The following is an 8,866-nucleotide window of genomic DNA, read 5'->3' on the forward strand; positions in this document are numbered from 1 at the left end:
CTATAAAAAAAAATTCTTCAAAGCATAAAAATTTGCTCCTTAATAATTAGTAGAGGTGAAAAACATTACCATTGAAATCTGCCTGATGATTTTATATCCATGCTCAGGTGCCAAGAATCTCAGAATGTAACTGACTGTGACTAGTAATAATTAGATATATAGAGATTAGAAACACGTGCAAACATCTTAATGTCACTTGCATTAAAAATGAATTTTTCTGTATGAAACTGTGTATTTTGATAATGAAACGGAGATCTTTTTTTTTAAAGGTTAAAACCTCATTTAATTTTATGTCTTATAGGGTTTATACTGAGCACAATGTTGTATAACTGTAATAATTCAACTGTAGACCTAAAAATTTTCAGCCAATTTTGAAAGAGATGCATCTTAGCTCTGGAAATTGTTATTGAATATGTCAATGCTGTTATAATGAAATGCTTCTTCTAAGTATGTGGTTATTAAATAAATATTTTTTTAAAGGAGCGTATTATAAACAAAAGCAAAAATTTAAAAAAAGACAGACAATAACAAGTACTGGCTAGAATGTGGAACTCTGGAACTTGTACATTGCTAGTGGGAATGTAAAGTGATGTAGCCATTTTGGTAAATAGTGCAGCAGTTCCTCAAAACTTTGAATAAGGACTTACCAGATGACTAAGTCATTCTGTGTCTAGGAATAATATATGCCCCAAAGAAATGAAAACAGTCACACAAAGACTTTTATACTGGGACTAAGGAATGGACAAGGATGGTTTCCCAGGGAGACTTGTCTTTCAAAATAAAAGGAAGGAAAGAAGGGGTGGGATACAAGTCTGGTTGAATGTTTAAGGCCAGGAGTGGTGGCACACACCTTTAATCCTAGCACTCAGGAGGCAGAGGCAGGAGGATCTGTGAGTTCGAGGCCAGCCTGGTCTACCTAGTGAGTTCCAGGCCAGCTGGGGCTACAAGAAGACTCTGCCTCAAAAAAGACCAAAAACAAAAAACAACAAGTCTCATTGAAGGTTTGATGATGAAAAGTTCCCATCCAATAACTCCGGTAAAGTAGGGTCCAGCTCCCTAGCTATGGGAACAAAAGTTTGAAGTCATCCACTGGAGCCTAGTTGACTCATTTAATGTGACTCCCTCAAGGAAAACCAACTGTCTCTCTAAAAATGCTTACTGGAAAAACAAAAGTAAAAAGAAGTTTGAAGACAGATGACAAGGTTTAAAATAGTTTTGCGTAGGATGGCAGAGCAGATTGACTAGGGACACTATGGTGCAAGGTCAGAAACAGGACACTTTCTGTGCTTTGTCTAATACTATGCCTAATACATGACAAGGCATATACTATGTATAGAATTAATGAGATGTGTTATGGTTTGACTATAGATACACTGTTCCCCACAGGCTGGTATGTTATATGTTTGGTTGCCAGCTAGTGGTGCTATTTTGGAAGTCTCTGGTAATTTGGGAGGTGTTGGGACCTAACTGGAGGAAGTAGCTCTCTAGAAATAATCTTTCCCTAACATCATCCTTTATCCCTTTTTCTGCTTCTTGACCCGATGAAGTGAACCATCATCTGTCCTCCACTCCATCATGGACTGAACATCTCTGACACCCAGCTAAAACAGATTTTCCTCTCCTTAAGTTGTTTCTGTCAGGTATCAGGTCACAAAGAATGAAGAACAGTACAAAACAGATTAATAAATGAGTTCCACATGGCATTGGAGCTTATCATTATTTGTGACCAAAAGCAGACGTTAGCACTAGTATCCTCATGTGTGTGATTTTATACCAAAGGGAAGGCCTGGAAGAGACCAAGTTCAGATCGCCTGTTGGGAAAGATGAAAAGGAACTACGATGGTGTTAAAAATATCAGGGGTTTGGGGTTGTACCACAGTCCCCTAGGCCTGCCACCCTGGCATTGTTGTCATGGCCACTGCCTCAGTAGGGCCCTCAGTGCCTGCACAGCTGTGGCCCTGTCAAGTCAACCATGTGTCACTACCTCCTGGCAACCACCAACTCATGGCACTCATCTAGAGCACTCGCGCAGAGGCGTGTTTGACAGCTTCCATCGGACTTCATACCAGGTCAGCTTGCCAAAACCTGAGGCACAAAGTGAATAATTTCCTGTCAACACATCTGGATAAACAGGAAGAGAATCCTGCAATGAACAAGACCCAGTTGCAAAGCGGCCTGAGGCAGAGTGTGGTTCAGTCAGGGGTGTTGGAAGCAGGAGTGGACAGGATTATTTCTCAGGTGGTAGACCCCAAACTAAAGCACATCTTTAGTACACAAAAAGAGCAAGCTATTCATAGTTCCTGGCAACCCAGAAAAAGAAGCTGTGCCAGCAGAGCCTGAAACCCAGGACCCTCCAGTCCCATCCCAAGATGCTTCCTAAGAATATGCCTGACACCTTTGGAAAGCTCCATTTAATGAAAAAAAAATAGATTCCTATTTCATGTGAGTACAATTTTAGTTGGCCGTGGTCACTGATGATGCCAAGCTTTTGGCCTTGATGTGGAGTAGTGCCCATACTGAATGAAGAGCAAGTTTGGTGGTGAGACAGTTGTTGGTGTTTGATCCTGCATTGTGCTGTCATTTGACCAGCCAGGCCAAGGATATGACACCCAGTAGACACTACAGAGGTGTAAACAGTACAGGGACCTAGGGTTGTTTCAGTGACCTGAAACAAACCTTTATACTTGAACATGGACACTGCATGTGGATGTCAGTGTTTGTGCTCTAGGATATGCAGAAGTTAGACTGGAGAACCAGTCCAAAGGTAATTTCTAAGAATAAGGACAGTAGGTGGGAGGAGTGGTTATTTGGCAATAGTTTTTGATATTGTTGCTTAGAGTTACAACGTGAAATATACAAGCAGTTGGCATAAGATAGCTATAAGCTTGTTGCAATTGGGTCATCTAGCCAATGTCCTTCTTGTACTTGGGTCTTCTAGCCAGTTTCCTTTTCCTTGTCAATTGATAGAACTTGGAGCCCTAGAGAAAGAGGACAAGTCAACACTGGGTAAAGGAAAGCCCAGGCAGCCTCTCTGTCCAAGCTTCTGGCCTGCAGGGGCTGGTCATCGGGAATGTGTTCTTCAGTTCTCATGTTTGTGTTTTTTCAAAATGTGAATGATCAATAAACAACATATGTTTTATAATGAAAAAATATACCAGGGTTTTTGTTTATGTGATTTAAGCAACTGATGATGAAATCTACAGGGAGGGGAAAAATGAAGACATGAAGTTGCAGATTGTGCTGCTTAGTTTTTTGTCAACTTGACACAAACTAGCCACCTGAGAAAAGGGAACCTCAATTAAGTAATTTCCTACCTCAGATTGGCCCATGATCATGTTTGTGAGGCATTTTATTAATTGCTGATTGATATAAGAGGGTCCAGCCACTGTTGTCAGTGCCATTCCTAGACAGGTGAGCCCAGCTGTATGACAGCTGATCAAGCCAGGGAGACCAAGCTAGTGAGCAGCATGCCTCCATGATCTCTACTTCAGTTCCTGCCTCAACTTCCCTCAATGATAGACTGTAACCTGCAAGCTGAAATAAACCCTTTCCTCCCAAAGGTGGTTTTAGTCCGTGTTTTATCACATCAATAGAAAGCAAGCTGGAACACTGACGGTCAGGAAGAAAGTTTGAAGATCTTGACAAGTCTGAAGAATTGGCATATTAAGGTTACTGACTAGAACAAAGGTGGGATGGAGGTAATGATCTATGAGATTAGTTCACTGAGAATTTAGGCTATTGGATGGTCCAATTTCATAGGTGATGGGATATCTGAGAAATTTATTTCTGGCCAAGATCTTTACTCCAGTGCTCCTCCCCCTCCCCACTCCCAAGACCCTCAGACTGTGCATTCACACTTCATTGTGAGCTTGAGCACCTGGTGGAAACAGAATGGCTCCGGGCCAGATAACCGGAACAGGGCAGTGAGAAAAGCATGTGTGGATTATTCCATCTTGACACCCAGCATTCATTCTCCCTTATAGAAACAATCTCTCTACTTTTTCTGGGAATGAAAACATTGAGAATTGCTTCCATTCTTTATTTTCTTTTTTCTTTATGCCTATGTTATATACAGGCTTTCCCACTATACTCATACCCAAGAGCAGGTATGTAATTCAAGCCTGGCAAAAGAAAACTTTCCATTCCTCTAACCTCGGTGACTGGCTAAATGATGGGCAGGCAACAAAACAGGAATCAATAAGGCACAATGGGGGTTTGCATGGACTCTAGTGAATGAGGCACCATATTTCAGTTGCATTTAAAACTGCGTGGATATTTTCATGAACTTACCAGTAGCCATAATACCACAGTGTACAACCTAACAATGAAGCTGCACAAAAGACAGAGAGTTAAGTCCTGATGATGTCTAGCACTGAGCCCTAGGTCCCAGCCATACCATATTCAGACTTTTCAGCAATAGAGGCCAATGTACTTCTTTCTGTGATTTGGCCAGTTGGGTTGTTTTTTATTTGCTTGTTTGTTTGTTTGTTTGTTTGTTTTAGACAGGGTCTCCCTATAGCCCCAGCTGGCTTGAAACTTACTAGGAAGACCAGACTGGCCTCAGTCTCACAAAGATTCACCTGCCTTTGCCTCCCAAGTGCTGGGATTGAAGACATGTGCCATCGTGCCCTGCCTAGATCGTATTCTTTGTTGCTTACATTAAGGTTATTCTCTCGTCAAATATCATCTTTGATTTCCTTTTTCAATGACTTGAATTTTTCACTGTAGAGGTCTTTCTCTTCTTTGATGTATACTCACTGCACATGTGCTATGAAAGCTTTATTTAGCTCTATTATTAAGTGTGAAGTAAATGTATAGAAATGTAGCTATGTAAGTATGGATATAACTATATATACATTTTGCTATATTTTATAAAATAGGGTTCATGTTGAAATGACACAACTTAATCACTTAAAACTATTCAATAAATATTTGTTAAATTAAATTGCTAGGATTGTATTGTTTGGATAATTTGCAAAATACTATGCTATAAAACACCTAATGATACTGTTAAAAAAGTATCAATGGTTCTTTGGTTTTAAAATAGTGAAAAGACAAGCTAGTTCTACGTGTGTTTTCTTTTTATGTAGCCATACTTATGTTCCAGTGGCGTGACACTGTTTCCTGTTTAGAAATAGACTATTTTAGCACAAAAGAGCTTGCTGAACACTGAAAATACAAAATAGAGATACTGATAGGTTCTTCAACCTTGGAGAAGGAAGGATAATTTTCTGTAAATAATCTTTTAAAACTTTCTTGTATGTAGGTATGTTTATTTCCGCACTGCCAGTTTGCTTCACTACATGGAGATATGATACATAATTATTTTTAAAGCCCTCAAAAGAGAAAAACAACTTTTGATATTTTACCAAAATAATTTGTGGGTAACCTGTAAGATATCATCTTAAAGAAAATCTTGTATGTTATAAACTGTCAGTCCCACATCTATCTAGCATTTACTGGGGATTAAGAATGAGCAGTTTACTGATTAATATTTCATTGGTGAACTGAGCAAACTCCTTTGTTTAGTCACACAGAGTGGTTTGTTTTTTTCACTCCTTGATCAGGCATTTATCAAGTATCTAATGTGCCCAGCACTGCTAGGCGTTCTGATTACAAAACAAAGAGGATGCGATTCTATTCCTTAAGGACCTCTCCACCTCAGTCAAGTGAAGGAGGTGGTGGGAACAGAAATTATCACTGAGAAAACTTCAGTGGCAGAACTGTAAAAGGGTGAATACAAGATTCATGGTGGCACCAAGAAGAAATCTGGAGCTCTCACTGAGGAGAAAATGCAAGGAGTGAATTCTAAAGGGGAATCAGGGAGCAGAATTAGTTACTCAAGGATGAGAGTAAAACTAAGGCAACAATACAGCCAAACCTTGATGAGGGCCTGAACCACAGGAGTACCTATGGGAACAGAGGGAGATAGATGCACAAGAAATAGGGGAGGGAGAATGGGTTGTACTTTTGGGGTTGATGATTATGGAGGTCAGAGAGAAGGAGGGAATTTTCTAAATAGTCTGAAACAAGTTCTGTGGGGGTCAGTAAAAAAGTTAACCTCAGTACTGGAGAGATGGCTCAGCAGTTAAGAGCACTGGCTTCTTGCAGATAACCCAACTTCTAATCCCAGAACCCACATGGCAGTTAACAATTGTCCATAACCCCAGTTCCAGGGGCTCCAACACCCTCTTCTGACCTCCATAGGTACAGCATGACATGAATGCACTTACATACATGCAGAAAATACACTCATAAATATATTTTAAAAAGGTCAACCTCACTAGGAAAAATGGAAATTTTTTGTTAGCGGTGGTTCTAGGGATCAAATGCAGGGCTTTATTTTTATATGCTAGGCAAGAGCCCCCACCCCATAAAACCACTTTAATAAAGCACCTCTGCACATATTTTAAATTGTAAACTGCCTTCTCATTCTTTTCCCTCTTCTTGGAAGAAGAAATCTCACCCCATTTTCTGCTCACTCTGGATAATGAACTTTTCTTCCTGCTGATGACTCAACTCAGTCTAGATTTGTGCTGACATGTGCTAAATTTACTGTAAAAGTAAGAAACAAGGGGCTGGAGAGATGGCTCAGCGGTTAAGAGGTTAAGAGCACTGACTGCTTTTGCACAGGACCTGGGTTCGATTCCCAGTACCCACATGGCGGCTACGAACCATCCTTAACTCCAGTTCCCCAGGAATCCGAAGCCCTCTTCTGACCTCCATGGCATTGCACAACACGGTGCACTCACATACATGCAAGCAATACACTCGTACACATAAAATAAAAATAATACATAAAAAGTAAATGAATATGACGCATTTGCTCTTTCTTTTTGTTCTTGCTCTTTCTCATATATATGCAAATATTCACACAAATGCCACAATATAGACAAGGGAAAATAAATAGAAATAAAGATAGAATAATTTGTAGAAAATTACAAATACAAAATATAAAATGACTATACAGACAGAAAAATCTTGTGATCATAATAGACCCCAGAAAGCTGTTGTTACCCTTGAGTGTTCTTAAATTCTGAACTAGAATACGGGTCTTATATCAGGAATTTATATCACAATACACACTCACCTATTTGGTTTTCTAAGTCACTTTTTAAAAATTCTGTTACTTAACAGGATTTAACTACAGTACAGCTGTTGAGTGCTATGTTGTTGTTCCCCTGTGCAAAACAATGTTGTTTCTTTTTTTAAGGTTTTCTCTAAACATTGATTGCTCTACCTCTCTCTTTTTTTTTTAATCATTTAAAAAAAATTTTAAATTTTATGTGTATGCAAGTATTGCCTGCATGTAGGTAGTGCACCCGTGAGGTGCAATGCCTGTGGAGGACAGAAAAGACTGTCAGATCCCCTGGGACTGGAGTTACAGATAGTTGTTAGCTGCCATGTGGGTGCTGGAATTAGAACCCGGGTCTTCTGCAAGAACAGTCAGTGTTCTCAACTGCTGAGCCATCTCTCCAGCCCAGTTGTTTCTTAACTATACCCGTTTGCTAGATACCTGTAAAGCCAGAGACGCTTGGTCTCATACATGTTTTTAAAAATCTGTTACTTATATAGAAGATTACAAACCTAAAATTTTGAAGTTTTATTTCCGGTCTTCTCTGATTTCCACTCTGAACTTCGCTCTGTTTTTCATTTACCAGCCATAGGCTTAAGTTTATCTGTCCCTAACAAAGGTATATAATGGTACATTTCCTATAGAACTCTGCAAGAATTATGCTTGCTCTGACCCCAGAAACTAGCCTAAACAGCTGCCGGAAGAAACTGCAAAGAGAAGTTGAAGTCACAAAGATCACCTTTGCTACAAGCAGAGTGTGGGGATGTTGGGCACAAAATGGACAGTGAAGCACTGGGGATAGCGGCAAGCCATGTTTGACGACTAGATTAGACTCATCCACCTAGATGGTATATTTCCAAGAATTTGTAGAGGATGTCAGTCAGAATTGTTTAAGGTGCAGAATCAGTTGGCGGAAGGATCAGGTTGATTCCAGGCCTGGGACATGGAAAGTTTAATTAAGCCTGAAAATTTTGCTGCATTAGAAAATAAGTAATTACTCAAAAGAACCTCATAATTATGGGTCATGTCAAGAGGAAATAGGAGTCAACCCAAAGAGTGAGAATGAAATGAATAATGATCATATTGGATTATAATCTAGTAGAATAAAATGAATATCCGTACATATTAATTAAACACAAACTAACATAGACAGTTGAATGAATGAACAGATACATAAGTAAATGAGGGAGAAGGGGCAGCTCTTCTTTATGGGAGAATTAAAATTAATAAATTTAGAGAAAAACAAAATTATAATTAAGAAAAACATCACAATAATAATTATTGGAAGCAAAATTTACTGATACTAAAATCTATAAGTAGAAGTTTGTGAACAAACAGGATATGGTCTCAGTGTATTTCCTCCAAGATATATATCAATTACAGACAAAAATACAGTTACAAACACTGACAGATACAATCTTCACTAAATGATTCAGGTTGACATCACCAGGAATAGGATGCATCAACAATGTACACTTCCTGATATGACTCACTAAGAAGGGTCTATCGCCTTTGTGGTTTTCTTGCCAAAATTCCAAAACCTTGATCTAATCATGAGAAAGCATCAGATAACCTTAACTATGGAACAGTCTGCAAAATATCTAACCAGTCCTCATCAAAAGTGTCATAGTAAGTCTGGGGGTGTAGTTCAGCAATAGAGTGCTTGCCTAGTCCATGTGACCCTGGGTTCCACTGCTAGCATGAGAGAGAGAGAGAGAGAGAGAGAGAGAGAGAGAGAGAGAGAGAAGCACTGTATTACAGCAAAATAATAAATGCTATACCAGCTAATAG

This window comes from Nannospalax galili, unplaced genomic scaffold, assembly GCF_000622305.1.
Source record: "Nannospalax galili isolate Female #2095 unplaced genomic scaffold, S.galili_v1.0 scaffold140, whole genome shotgun sequence".
In the NCBI taxonomy this organism is placed as follows: Eukaryota; Metazoa; Chordata; class Mammalia; order Rodentia; family Spalacidae; genus Nannospalax; species Nannospalax galili.